Source organism: Pristiophorus japonicus, chromosome 16 (assembly GCF_044704955.1).
Source record: "Pristiophorus japonicus isolate sPriJap1 chromosome 16, sPriJap1.hap1, whole genome shotgun sequence".
NCBI lineage: Eukaryota > Metazoa > Chordata > Chondrichthyes > Pristiophoridae > Pristiophorus > Pristiophorus japonicus.
Window position 1 is genome coordinate 62,860,439 of NC_091992.1, and position 13,404 is coordinate 62,873,842.

Below are 13,404 nucleotides of genomic sequence, written 5' to 3' on the forward strand. Positions count from 1 at the left end.
CAGATCTTCCACTCCATCCCCAGGAGGCAGCGGCTGGGCAGCCTCGACTACCTCACCTTCCCCGGGGACAGACTCTTCGCGCCTGCAGCGCAATTTGGGAGCGCTGGTGGGGGACGCGGGACACGCGGCGGGCACCGACTCCTCCGCGGAGGGATGTTGTTCCCCCTCCGCCTCATCGGAGCCGCGCCTCCTTTTGTTCCTGGGGGTGCGCGGAGGCAGGGAGACCCCCATGTCTGCCGAGGCCTCCCGCTCCGCCCCCCCCTTTTCCTTTCCTTTCCCGCGCCTGGGCCCCTCTGTGGTGTTATTCAAGGGCCCGGGCACGGGCTCGGGGCACCCCGCGCTCGCCGGTGACTGGGTTGGGCTGAGCGCGGTGGTCAAATTGTCTGGCGCACCGAGGGGACCCGCCTCTGGATGTTTTGTCTTCTTCCGCGCCTTCCTTCCGGCCGGACGCTCTCCCTCCCCCCCGCCGGAGGCCCTGAAAACAAAGGTCTCCGACGATGCCCGCGCACCCATGGCTCCCGGCACGCGGACGCAGCTAGGGGGAGGGGTGGCGGCGGCGCCAGCCTTGGCCGCCTTCGGTGGTTTGGCGGCCTTGATGGCGGGGCAGTTCTTGCGAACGTGCCCCACCTCCTTGCAGGCATGGCACCGCACGCCGTCCGACGTCCAGAAGACGCGGTAGGCAGTCCCCTCGTGCACCACATTAAAAGATCCCTCCGTCGTCTCCTCCCGCGCCAGCCGGACAAAGAGCTGGCGGCGGAAGGAGAACACGTGGCGCAGGCTGTTCTCCCTGAGGCCGAGCGGTATGGGGTTGATCCCCGACCTTACCTCCCCCAGTTGTTGTAGGTGAGGGAGGAGGAGCTCAGCGGAAACAAAGGGCGGGACGTTTGAAATGATGACCCTCTGCGCGGTGGCCTCGAGAGGGTCCACCGGCAGGAACGTCCCGCCCACCGTGAGCCCCTTTTCAAGGGCCAGGGACACCGCCCGCTCCGACCCCAGGAAGAACACGGCCTTCCCAGACATCTTGGAGGCTGCGACAATGGCCGAGGGGCCGACTACCCCAGCCATCGCCCGCACGCACTCCTCAATGCTCATTGTGGGGTGAGTGTAGCTCTTGACCCCGTGTTTCCTGGTTATAAGTCTGAACGGTGGCAGGGCAGCGGGTGGCGCAGGAGGTGCCGTGGATGTGGACACCGCCTGCGCATACGTCCTTGCTGGCCCTGCCACCGGCGTGGATGGGGTCGCCATCACGGGGTCCCTTTAAGGGCTACACCCACCCCAAAGTCACAGGCCTTAATGGTCTTTAATGGCCTCGTATGTTAACTGAGCAGAGGAGCCCTTAACGAGGCACCTCTCCCCTCGTTGACAATTGGGGAGAGGCCTTGCTCCCTCTGCTCAGTTGTCTTAATTGGGTTTTAAAAAAAAAAAAAAAAAATTCGGAAGAAAAGGGCTCTCGGAGAGAGAGGGGAGAAACAGAGAGTAACGGAGAAAGAGAGAGGGGGGTGGGAAGGGGGGGGGCTGCGAGGGCAGGTCTCCCCTCGCAGCTGTGGGTGGGTGCACTCCCCAGATGGCAAAACACACAAAAAACACAGTCTTTGGGTTGGTCTTCAGGTGAGGGGAGAAGACGTCTTCACCTGGGGTAGCTAGAGCCACCAGGCACACAATCCCAAACAATCTTTAATAGGGTGATTTAAAGAATCTTCAGCCTGGTAGCTCCAGCTATCCCAGGCTAGGCAAATGTGGGGGGTGGGGGGGGGTTCCAATTGTGGGGGGGGGCCTAGTTGTAAGCAAGGCCCCCACACACACTACCACACACACACACACCCCCCGCGATGTTCCGGCCCTCAGTGGTCTTCTTTCCTCCCCCCACCGATACAACAAAGTCTGTTTGGGGAAATGCACCCACACCCACCTGTAGAATTGTAGAGTCTCCCTCCTTCCACACTGGATGTTGTTGTGGTTTTTCCCCCTCTCTCCAACTCCTTGCAGAATGGTAAAGTTGTTTAAAGGTTTTCTTTTCTCCTCCTCTCCCTCTGGGTAAAAGTTGGTGGTGAAGCCCCTTCCTTCCTTCTCTTCCTGGCTGGTCTCAGGGCTCTCCAGGCAGGAGCTCAAGTTGATAGCTCCTTCTCTCACTGCTCACAGCTCCTACTGAGCAGGACACGCCTTCACTGCTCCAAAATTGGTCCTTGTGCATGAAACTCTTTTTGGAGTTCACCTGCAAAACATAAAACATTAAACGGTGCCACCCGACCTGGGTGACACTCCAGACATTTACAAGGCCCTTTTTTTTTTTTTCCCCCTTTTTTTTGTTTTTTTTTGTGTTTTTCTTTTTTTGTGTTTTTTTTTTGGGCACTAAAATCACAATTTTCCCCAGTGCCCCCTATAAAAGGGAAGGGGGACACTAAAAGCACCGGCAATGAAAACAAATTAAACTTTAAAACGTAAAATCAAATTAAAATTTGGTTTCCTTGTGCATGAAACTCTTTTGAGTTCACCTGTGAAAACATAAAAACAATAAACGGTGCCACCCGACCTGGGTGACACTCCAGACATTTTCAAGGCCCTTTTTTTCCCCCCTTTTTTTTTTTTGGTTTTTTTTTTGTGTTTTTCTTTTTTTTTTTTGGTTTTTTTTTGGGCACTAAAATCACAATTTTCCCCAGTGCCCCCTATAAAAGGGAAGGGGGACACTAAAAGCACCGGCAATTAAAACAAATTAAACTTTAAAACGTAAAATCAAATTAAAATTTGGTTGCCGGGCGTGATGATGCACTCCAGTCCCTCCGGTGCCCACCTCTCGCGGAAGGCCGCGAGCGTACCGGTGGACACCGCGTGCTCCATCTCCAAGGACACCCTGGACCGGATGTAAGAGCGGAAGAGAGGCAGGCAGTCAGGTTGAACGACCCCCTCGACCGCCCGCTGCCTGGACCGGCTGATGGCACCCTTGGCCGTGCCCAGGAGCAGTCCTACGAGGAGGCCTTCGGACCTACCCGCTCCCCTCCGCACAGGGTGCCCAAAGATCAGGAGAGTGGGACTGAAGTGCAGCCAGAATTTCAGGAGCAGCCCCTTCAAATAGTGGAACAGGGGCTGCAACCTCGTGCATTCAATAAAAACATGGAACACGGACTCCTCCAGACCGCAGAAATTGCAGGCGGCCTGGGAGTCCGTGAACCGGCTTAAAAATTTATTGCACGGCACTGCTCCGTGCACCACCCTCCAGGCCAAGTCCCCGATGAATAGTGGGAGGACCCCTGCGTAGAGTGCCCTCCATCGGGGACCCCCGCCTCCTCCGGACGGCAAGATGGTACGCCATGGCGTGTCCGGACGGCCGGCGAGGATGGCAAAGTTGAGGGTGTGCAGGAGCAGCCCGTACAGGAAACCCCTCCGCGCGGAACTGAAAGGCACGGAGGGGATTTCCCCGAGGCGGCTCAAGTTGTGAGGCGCCGGCCCCCGAGGGAGGTTCCGGGGTTTGGCGCCAATGAGGAATTCCGTCCGGACGGGGGTCAGTTCGGACGGGATCTCCCCACGTGCTTGAGCCTCCTCGATACACCTAACGGAGTCAGGGCCCAGAGCTGTTTTTAGCGACTCGATGGCATCGGCCGCGCGGCGGACGTTGGCAGAATTTAGGCGCCGCGCCAGCGTGACTGGCGCCATCCAGCCCGCTCCTCCGCCATCGAGCAGGTCCCTGACCCTGGTCACCTCACCAGCCACAGCCCTCTCTTCCGACCGCCACATAAAACCTCGGCCGTGGAGGTACGGATTCCCGAGCAGCGGCTCCTGCAGGACGGCCGCCACTCCAGCCGGTGGAGAGCTGCGCTTGGTGGAGACTTTGTTCCAGACCCTGATGAGTTCCCTGTAAAAGACAGGCAGCTCCCGGAGGGCGGTCCTGGCACCCCCCAAGTTCACAAACAGGAGCTGCGTGTCATAATTGAGGTCGAGCTGCTGGCGGAAGAAATACCTCGCCAGAGCACACCACCTAGGAGGGGGCTCGACGTAAAGGTATCTCTGCAGGGTCTGAAGACGGAAAGTCGCGAGCTGGGCGCTGACGCACACCAACGACTGACCGCCCTCCTCAAGCGGGAGACTCAAGACCGCGGCAGAGACCCAGTGCTTCCTGTTGTTCCAGAAGAAGTCCACCAGCTTCTTCTGTATCTTGGCGACAAACGCAGGGGGAGGGGTCAAAGTGACCAGCCGGTACCACAGCATTGCGGCCACCAGCTGGTTTATGACTAGCGCTCGACCCCTGTAGGACAGCACTCGGAGCAGTCCTGTCCAGCGCCCTAGGCGAGCGGCGACCTTGGCCTCCAGCTCCTGCCAGTTCGCCGGCCAGGCTCCCTCGTCGGGGCTAAGGTAGACTCCCAGATAGAGGAGATGGGTCGTGCTCCAGGCAAAAGGCCTGAGCTCCTCCGGCAGGGAGTCCACCCGCCACTGACCCACCAGGAGTCCGGAACATTTCTCCCAGTTGATCCTGGCGGAGGACGCGGCCGAGTAAATCTCCTGGCACTCACGCATCCTCCGCAGGTCAGCGGGATCCTCTATCGCGAGGAGCACGTCATCGGCGTAAGCCGAGAGGACGACCTCCACGCCCGGCCCTTGCAGAGCCAGTCCCGTCAACCTCGTCCGCAAGAGGCGCAGGAAAGGCTCCACGCAAACGGCGTATAACTGGCCGGACATGGGGCATCCCTGGCGCACCCCTCTCCTAAAGCGAAGGGGCGCCGTCAAGGACCCGTTAACCTTAATCAGACACTCCGCGGCGGCGTACAAAAGTCGGATCCGGGCGACGAAATGCGTCCCGAACCCGAAAGCGCGCAGAGTTCCGAGCAGATAGTCGTGATCCACCCTGTCGAACGCCTTCTCTTGGTCGAGGGATAGGAAGGCGACCGACAGACCAGCCTCCTGGGAACAATGGATGAGGTCCCGGACCAGATGGATGTTATCGTGGATTGTCCGGCCCGGGACCGTGTATGACTGGTCGGGGTGGATCATGTGGTCCAGCACGGCACCAAGGCGAGCAGACATCGCCCTGGCGAAGATTTTGTAGTCCGTGCTGAGGAGGGAGACCGGGCGCCAGTTCTTAAGGAGGCGGAGATCGCCCTTCTTAGGCAGCAGGACGATGACTGCCCTGCGCCAAGAGAGGGGCATCTCCCCGGTCGCCAGACTTTCCCCCAGGACCCGCGCGTAGTCGCTCCCCAGGACGTCCCAGAACGCCCTGTGGAACTCCACGGTCAGCCCGTCCAGCCCCGGGGATTTTCCCCTCGAGAGCCGGGCGAGGGCACCGGTCAGCTCCGCCAAGCTTAGCGGAGCTTCCAGATTTTCGGCGCCCTCCGGGCCGACCTTCGGCAGGTCCTCCCACAAAACTCTACGCGCTTCCTCGCTGGACGGATCCGGAGAGAACAGAGCCCCGTAATATTCACGGACCCTGTTGTTGACGCCCTCCGGATCCGAGACGAGAGAGCCGTCGTCGGCCAGCAGCGTCAAGAGCTGCTTAAGGACACTCTGCCTTTTTTCCAGCGAGTAGAAGAAGGGGGAGCCGCGGTCCAGATCCCGCAGGAACCGGATCCGCGACCTCACGTACGCGCCTCGGGACCCGACGAGCTGCAGGTCCTTCAGCGCGGCCTTCTTCGCTTCGTACACCGTCCGCAGGGCCGGGTCCTGGACGACTTGACCGAGACGGGCTTCCAGGTCGAGCACCTCTTTTTCTAGGCGCCCGACTCTGGCCGCCCGCCTCTTGGTCGACCCCCTCGCGTACTCTTGACAGAAGACGCGGACGTGAGCCTTGCCCACGTCCCACCATAGCCTCAAGGAGGGGAAGCCCCCCTGCTTCCTTCTCCAGTCGGACCAGAATCGACGGAACGAGTCCTGGAACCGCACGTCCCCCAGCAGCCGGTTGTTAAAGTGCCAGTACGCGGACCCCGTCCTCGCGCGGAGCGAAGCGAGCTCCGCCCACACCAGGTGGTGGTCCGAACACGGCACCGGCCGCATGGAGGCCGCCGGGACGCAGGAAACGTACGCCCGAGACACGTAAAGGCGGTCGACTCTAGACCATCCAACTCCAGGCCTCACCCAAGTAAAGGCGCTGGAGTCGGGGTGGAGATTTCGCCAGACGTCCACCAAGTCGAAGGACCCGACCAGGTCCCTCAACTTCTCCATCGCCGTCATGCACTGCGGGGCACCGGAGCGGTCCCTCGCCTCGAGGGTGCAGTTAAAATCCCCCCCGAGGACAATGCAGTCGCCGACGTCGACGGAGCCAAGAAGAGCGGACACCTCTTCAAAGAAGCGCGTTTGCTGCGGGCCGGGATGAGGGGTGTACACGTTCACGAGATGGAGCGGCACGTCCCCCAGGCGAACCGTTACGTGCAGCAAGCGGCCTGGCACGGGCTCCTCGACCCCCAAGATCTCCGGCTGAAAATGCGGGCCCAGCAAGATGGCCACCCCACTAGAAATGGCGGTGAGGTGGCTCATGCGGACCTCTCCTTGCCATTCCAGGAGCCACGTGGCTTCGTCTCCCGGAACGGTGTGGGTTTCTTGCAGGAAGCACACCGCATATTTCCCCTCCCGCAGGAGCGAAAAATTGTCAAATCTACGGCGTGCCCCTCTGCCGCCGTTGATGTTGAGGCTGGCTATGGTTATCTTCATGGCAAAAGCATAGTGCAACCTCTACCTTAACCTATTGTGGGGGAGGGAGCGGAGTCTTTTGTTGAACTCCGCTCCCTCCGCAGCCCAGCGAGGAGTCCCTCGAGCTCGCGCAGCTCAAGGTGCTGCTCCTTTGTCAAGGGTCCGCCCGCGGCCAAGGTTTTAACGGCGGCGCGGACGGACCCCTTGATCAGCTCCGGCTCGGACCATTTTTCCAGGGCCAGTCGGGCTTGGTCGCGGCGACCCCGGCTCTGGGCCAAAAAGTCCCGGAGTTCCTTTGCAGGAATGAGGAGGGCCTCAGCGGCGGCCGCGAGCAGATCCACCGCCTCCCTGGCGGTGGTCTCTAGTTCTTCTCCCGCGTCCCCCACCGAGTCCCCGTCCTCCTCCGGGAGGTGGCCGCCAGCAGCCGGCCCATCGACCGCACAAGGTACGGCAAATGAACCGGCCGCTCCAACCGGCCCTGGCTCTGCCCCGATCCCACCCCCAGGATCGTCGGCAGAGGAGTCCCCACTGGGCTCTTTTAAAATTGGTGCTGGGTCGGGAAATGACAGCGGAAGGGGTTCCCCCTCCGCCCCAGGAACCGGGGAACAAGGAGAGACCCGGCCATAGGAAATCCCCAGGCCCTCCAAGTGCACCAGCTCCAAAGTAAGGGGCGAGGGTGGGTGTTCCTCCCCCTCCCCGCTGCCACCCCCCGGCCCAGCATCTACAGTTTCATTAAAATCAATATATTGTGTTTCTGCCGGGTCGAGCAACTCCCGGGGGAAGTTGGGTAATAGCTGGGCGGGCTCAGGTTCGGCCTTTTCGGCCTCGCCCGCCTCAGTCCCCGGGACGCCCGGCCCGGCGGCTACGCATTCCTCCGCGGTCCCCACGCCCCCCACGACAGGCAGATCTTCCACTCCATCCCCGGGAGGCAGAGGCTGGGCAGCCTCAACTGTCTCACCCTCCCCGGGGAAAGACTCCTCGCGCCTGCAGCGCAATTTGGGGGCGCTGGTGGGGGACGCGGGACACGCGGCGGGCACCGACTCCTCCGCGGAGGGATGTTGTTCCCCCTCCGCGTCATTGGGGCGGTGCCTCTTTTTGTTCCTGGGGGCGCGCGGAGTCAGGGAGACCTCCATGTCTGCCGAGGCCTCCCGCTCCGCCCCCCCCTTTTCCTTTTCTTGCCCGCGCTCGGGCCCCTCTGTGGTGTTATTCAAGGGCTCGGGCACGGGCTCGGGGCACCCCGCGCTCGCCGGTGACGGGGTTGGGCTGAGCGCGGTGGTCAAATTATCCGGCGCACTGAGGGGACCCGCCTCTTGATGTTTTGTCTTCTTCCGCGCCTTCTTTCCGGTCGGACGCTCTCCCTCCCCCCCGCCGGAGGCCCTGAAAACAAAGGCCTCCGACGATGCCCGCGCACCCATGGCTCCCGGCACGCGGACGCAACTAGGGGGAGGGGTGGCGGCGGCGCCAGCCTTGGCCGCCTTCGGTGGTTTGGCGGCCTTGGAGGCGGGGCAGTTCTTACGAACATGCCCCACCTCCTTGCAGGCATGGCACCGCACGCCGTCCGACGTCCAGAAGACGCGGTAGGCAGTCCCCTCGTGCACCACATTAAAAGATCCCTCCGTCGTCTCCTCCCGCGCCAGCCGGACAAAGAGCTGGCGGCGGAAGGAGAACACGTGGCGCAGGCTGTTCTCCCTGAGGCCGAGCGGTATGGGGTTGATCCCCGACCTTACCTCCCCCAGTTGGTGTAGGTGAGGGAGGAGGAGCTCAGCGGAAACAAAGGGCGGGACGTTTGAAATGATGACCCTCTGCGCGGTGGCCTCGAGAGGGTCCACCAGCAGGAACGTCCCGCCCACCGTGAGCCCCTTTTCAAGGGCCAGGGACACCGCCCGCTCCGACCCCAGGAAGAACACGGCCTTCCCAGACATCTTGGAGGCTGCGACAATGGCCGAGGGGCCGACTACCCCAGCCATCGCCCGCACGCACTCCTCAATGCTCATTGTGGGGTGAGTGTAGCTCTTGACCCCGTGTTTCCTGGTTATAAGTCTGAACGGTGGCAGGGCAGCGGGTGGCGCAGGAGGTGCCGTGGATGTGGACACCGCCTGCGCATACGTCCTTGCTGGCCCTGCCACCGGCGTGGATGGGGTCGCCATCACGGGGTCCCTTTAAGGGCTACACCCACCCCAAAGTCACAGGCCTTAATGGTCTTTAATGGCCTCTTATGTTAACTGAGCAGAGGAGCCCTTAACGAGGCACCTCTCCCCTCGTTGACAATTGGGGAGAGGCCTTGCTCCCTCTGCTCAGTTGTCTTAATTGGGTTTTTTTTTTTTTAAATTCGGAAGAAAAGGGCTCTCAGAGAGAGAGGGGAGAAACAGAGAGTAACGGAGAAAGAGAGAGGGGGGTGGGAAGGGGGGGGGGGCTGCGAGGGCAGGTCTCCCCTCGCAGCTGTGGGTGGGTGCACTCCCCAGATGGCAAAACACACAAAAAACACAGTCTTTGGGATGGTCTTCAGGTGAGGGGAGAAGACGTCTTCACCTGGGATAACTAGAGCCACCAGGCACCCACTCTCAACGATCCCTAATTGGGTGATTAAAGACAATCTTCAGCCTGGTAGCTCCAGCTATCCCAGGCTAGGCAAATGTGGGGGGGGTGGGGGGGGTTCCAATTGTGGGGGGGGCCTAGTTGTAAGCACGGCCCCCACGCACACTACCACACACACACACACCCCCCGCGATGTTCCGGCCCTCAGTGGTCTTCTTTCCTCCCCCCACCGATACAACAAAGTCTTTTTGGGAAATGCACCCACACCCACCTGTAGAAAGTGTAGAGTCTCCCTCCTTCCACACTGGATGTTGTTGTTGGTCTTTTCCCCCTCTCTCCAACTCCTTGCAGAAATGGTAAAGTTGGTAAAAGTTTCCTTTTCTCCTCCTCTCCCTCTGGATAGAAGTTGTAGTGAAACCCCTTCCTTCCTTCTTTTCCTGGGCTGGTCTCAGGGCTCTCCAGGCAGGAGCTCAAGTTGATAGCAGCTCTCCTCACTGCTCACAGCTCCAACTGAGCAGGACACGCCTCCACTGCTCCAAAATTGGTCCTTGTGCATGAAACTCTTTTTGGAGTTCACCTGCAAAACATAAAACATTAAACGGTGCCACCCGACCTGGGTGACACTCCAGACATTTACAAGGCCCTTTTTTTTTTTTCCCCCTTTTTTTTGTTTTTTTTTGTGTTTTTCTTTTTTTGTGTTTTTTTTTTGGGCACCAAAATCACAATTTTCCCCAGTGCCCCCTATAAAAGGGAAGGGGGACACTAAAAGCACCGGCAATGAAAACAAATTAAACTTTAAAACGTAAAATCAAATTAAAATTTGGTTTCCTTGTGCATGAATGACAGAAGGATAGTTTGCAGGTGAAGCAGGCAATCAGGAAGGCGAATGGAATGTTGGCCTTTATTGCGAGAGGGATGGAGTACAAAAACAGGGAGGTCCTGTTGCAACTGTACAGGGTATTGGTGAGGCCGCACCTGGAGTACTGCGTGCAGTTTTGGTCACCTTACTTAAGGAAGGATATATTGGCTTTGGAGGGGGTACAGAGACGATTCACTTGGCTGATTCCGGAGATGAGGGGGTTACCTTATGATGATAGATTGAGTAGACTGGGTCTTTACTCGTTGGAATTCAGAAGGATGAAGGGTGATCTTATAGAAACATTTAAAATAATGAAGGGGATAGACAAGATCGAGGCAGAGAAGTTGTTTCCACTGGTCGGGGAGACTAGAACTAGGGGGCACAGCCTCAAAATACGGGGGAGCCAATTTAAAACCGAGTTGAGAAGGAATTTCTTCTCCCAGAGGGTTGTAAATCTGTGGAATTCTCTGCCCAGGGAAGCAGTTGAGGCTTGCTCATTGAATGTATTCAAATCACAGATAGATAGATTTTTAACCAATAAGGGAATTAAGGGTTATGGGGAGCGGGCCGCTAAGTGGAGCTGAGTCCACGGCCAGATCAGCCATGATCTTGTTGAGTGGCGGAGCAGGCTCGCGGGGCTAGATGGCCTACTCCTGTTCCTGATTCTTATGTTCTTATGTATTACTGTTTGGTGGTCTGTACACAACTCCCATTTGCATTTTCTGCACTTTGGTATTCCGTGGCTCCACCCATACCGATTCCACATCATCCAAGCTAATGTCCTTCCTTACTATTGCATTAATTTCCTCTTTAACCAGCACCCCACCTCCTTTTCCCTTCTGTCTGTCCTTCCAAAATGTTGAATATCCCTGTATGTTGAGTTCCCAGCCTCGGTCACCCTGGAACTATGTCTCCGTGATGCCAATTACATCATATCCTTTCACTGCTATCTGTGCAGTTAATTCGTCCACCTATCCCTCCTCATCCTTCCTGACCTGTCTGCAGTCTTTGACACGGTTGACCACTCCATCCTCCTCCAGTGCCTCTCCACCGATGTCCAGCTGGGTGGGACTGCACTCACCTGGTTCCATTCTTATCTATCTCATCGTAGCCAGAGAATCACCTGCAAAGGCTTCTCTTCACCGTTACCTCTGGTGTTCCCCAAGAATCTATCCTTGGCCCCCTTCTTTTTCTCATCTAAACGCTGCCTCTCAGCGACATCATCTGAAAACACAGCATCAGTTTCCACATGTCCGCTGACGACACCCAGCTCTACCTCACCACCACTTCTCTCCAGCCCTCCACTGTCTCTAAATTGTCGCACTGCTAGTCTGACATCCAGTACTGGGTGAGCAGAAATTTCCTCCAACCAAATATTGGGACGACTGAAGCCATTGTCTTTGATCCCCAGCACAAAATCCATTCGCTAGCCACTGACTCCATCCCTCTCCCTAGAACTTGTCTGAGGCTGAACCAGACTGTTCACAATCTTAGACTCATAGTGGACGGTGAAATGAGCTTCCGGTCACATATCTGCACCATAACTAAAACCGCCTATTTCCACCTCCGTAACATCGCCCGTCTCTGCCCTTGCCTCAGCTCATCTGCTGCTGAAATCCTCATCCACGCCTTTGTTACCTCTAAACTTGACTTTTCCAATGCACTCCTGGCTCCTGACCGCCCACATTCTACCCAACGTAAACTTGAATTCATCCAAAATACTGTTGCCCGTGTCCTAACTTGCACCAAGTCCCTTTCACCCATCAGCCCTGTGCTCGCTGACCTACATTAGATCCCGGTTATGCTAGGCCTTCATTTTAAAATTCTGATTCTTGTTTTCACGTTCCTCCCTGTGAAGCGCCTTGGGACGTTTTACGACGTTAAAGGTGATATATAAATACAAGTTGTTGTTGTTGGAAAAAGCAAAGCCAACCAGCATGCTGTAACAATGCCTGTGTGTTAGAAATAAGGTTGATGATTGGAGGAGCAAGTTGCCACATGGTGTTATGATATAGTGGCTATAACAGAGACCTGGTTTAAACATGGGCAGGAATGGGAATTAAACTGTTACATGTGCAATAAAGATCTTCTTTGATAGGTTGCTGGGGTATGGAGTCAAGTGCTTCTTCGTTCACTGTTGAAGGTGGATTAAGAAGATTACTGAAGTGTTCTCTCCACTTCTCATTTTTGCCAGTCCTGTCTTTGATCAAAGTGCTGCCATCTGCTGAAAGGAGTGGAGTAGTGCTGGGTTTTGATGGTCCATAGACTGACTTGATGGCGCTGAAGAACATCTTGGTCTTGTGAGTTTCAGCATAATGTTCCACTTCCTCTGCTTTCTTCTGCCACCATTTATCTTGCATCTGGCGAAGGTCTCTTTGTGCTTTGCTCTGCATGTGTCTGTTGCGGTCCCTCTTGGAAATTGAGGACTGGTCATTTTGCCATTCTAGATATGCTTTTTTCTTTTCATCAAGCGTCTTGCAGATCTCAACGTTGTTTTCATCGAACCAGTCTTGGTGTACCTTCTTTTTAAGTCCAAGAGTTGTCTTTGCTGAGTCTGTCACCATTTGTTTGAGCTTTGTCCACTTCTATATGGTGTTGCCGATGAGTGGTCTGTGAGACATCAGCCTGTTCTCTCATCTCTCCTTTATGGATGTGAGACCTGGACACCCTACAGGCGTCACATCAAAAGTTGGAAGCTTTCCACATGCGCAGTCTCCGATCTATACTCCACATACGCTGGTAAGACCGGGTGTCAAACGTTGAGATTCTGGAGAGAGCACAATCAACTAGCATTGAGGTGATGATCATGCGAGCCCAGTTCCGGTGGGCTGGGCATGTCATCCGCATGGATGAGTCAAGGATCCCTCGTCAGCTTCTTCACGGCGAGCTCTGTGAAGGTCAAACACACCAGGGGCGACCCCGCAAACGCTACAAAGGTTGCATCAAGACTAACCTCCAGTACTCTGGTATCCGACCAAAGGACCTCGAGAATACAGCAGCTAATAAAATCCAGTGGTGAACCCTCACGAGGACTGCCTGCCAGACCTTCAAAGAAAGCCGATGGCAACGCCTGCGGGACACTATAGATAGACGACATCAGGTGGCAGGACTGTCAACGTCAGGCACATCGAACTTCCCTTGTCTGGTGTGCAAAAGACTATGTGCATCCAGAATTGGCCGATACAGCCACTTGAAGACACATGCCATTAATGATAAGCACATCAACGTCTTTGTTGGATACGACAGACTACCAAGAATGCAATAAAGGTATACACTGAGTACTGTTGAACTGAACAAGGTACACCCTTGGCTCTGCTTTATTACGGCCCAAAGTACCTGACTCACAAAATGGCTGGCCTTTTATACCCGAGCAGCACCATGTGCGTACAGCTCAGTGATCT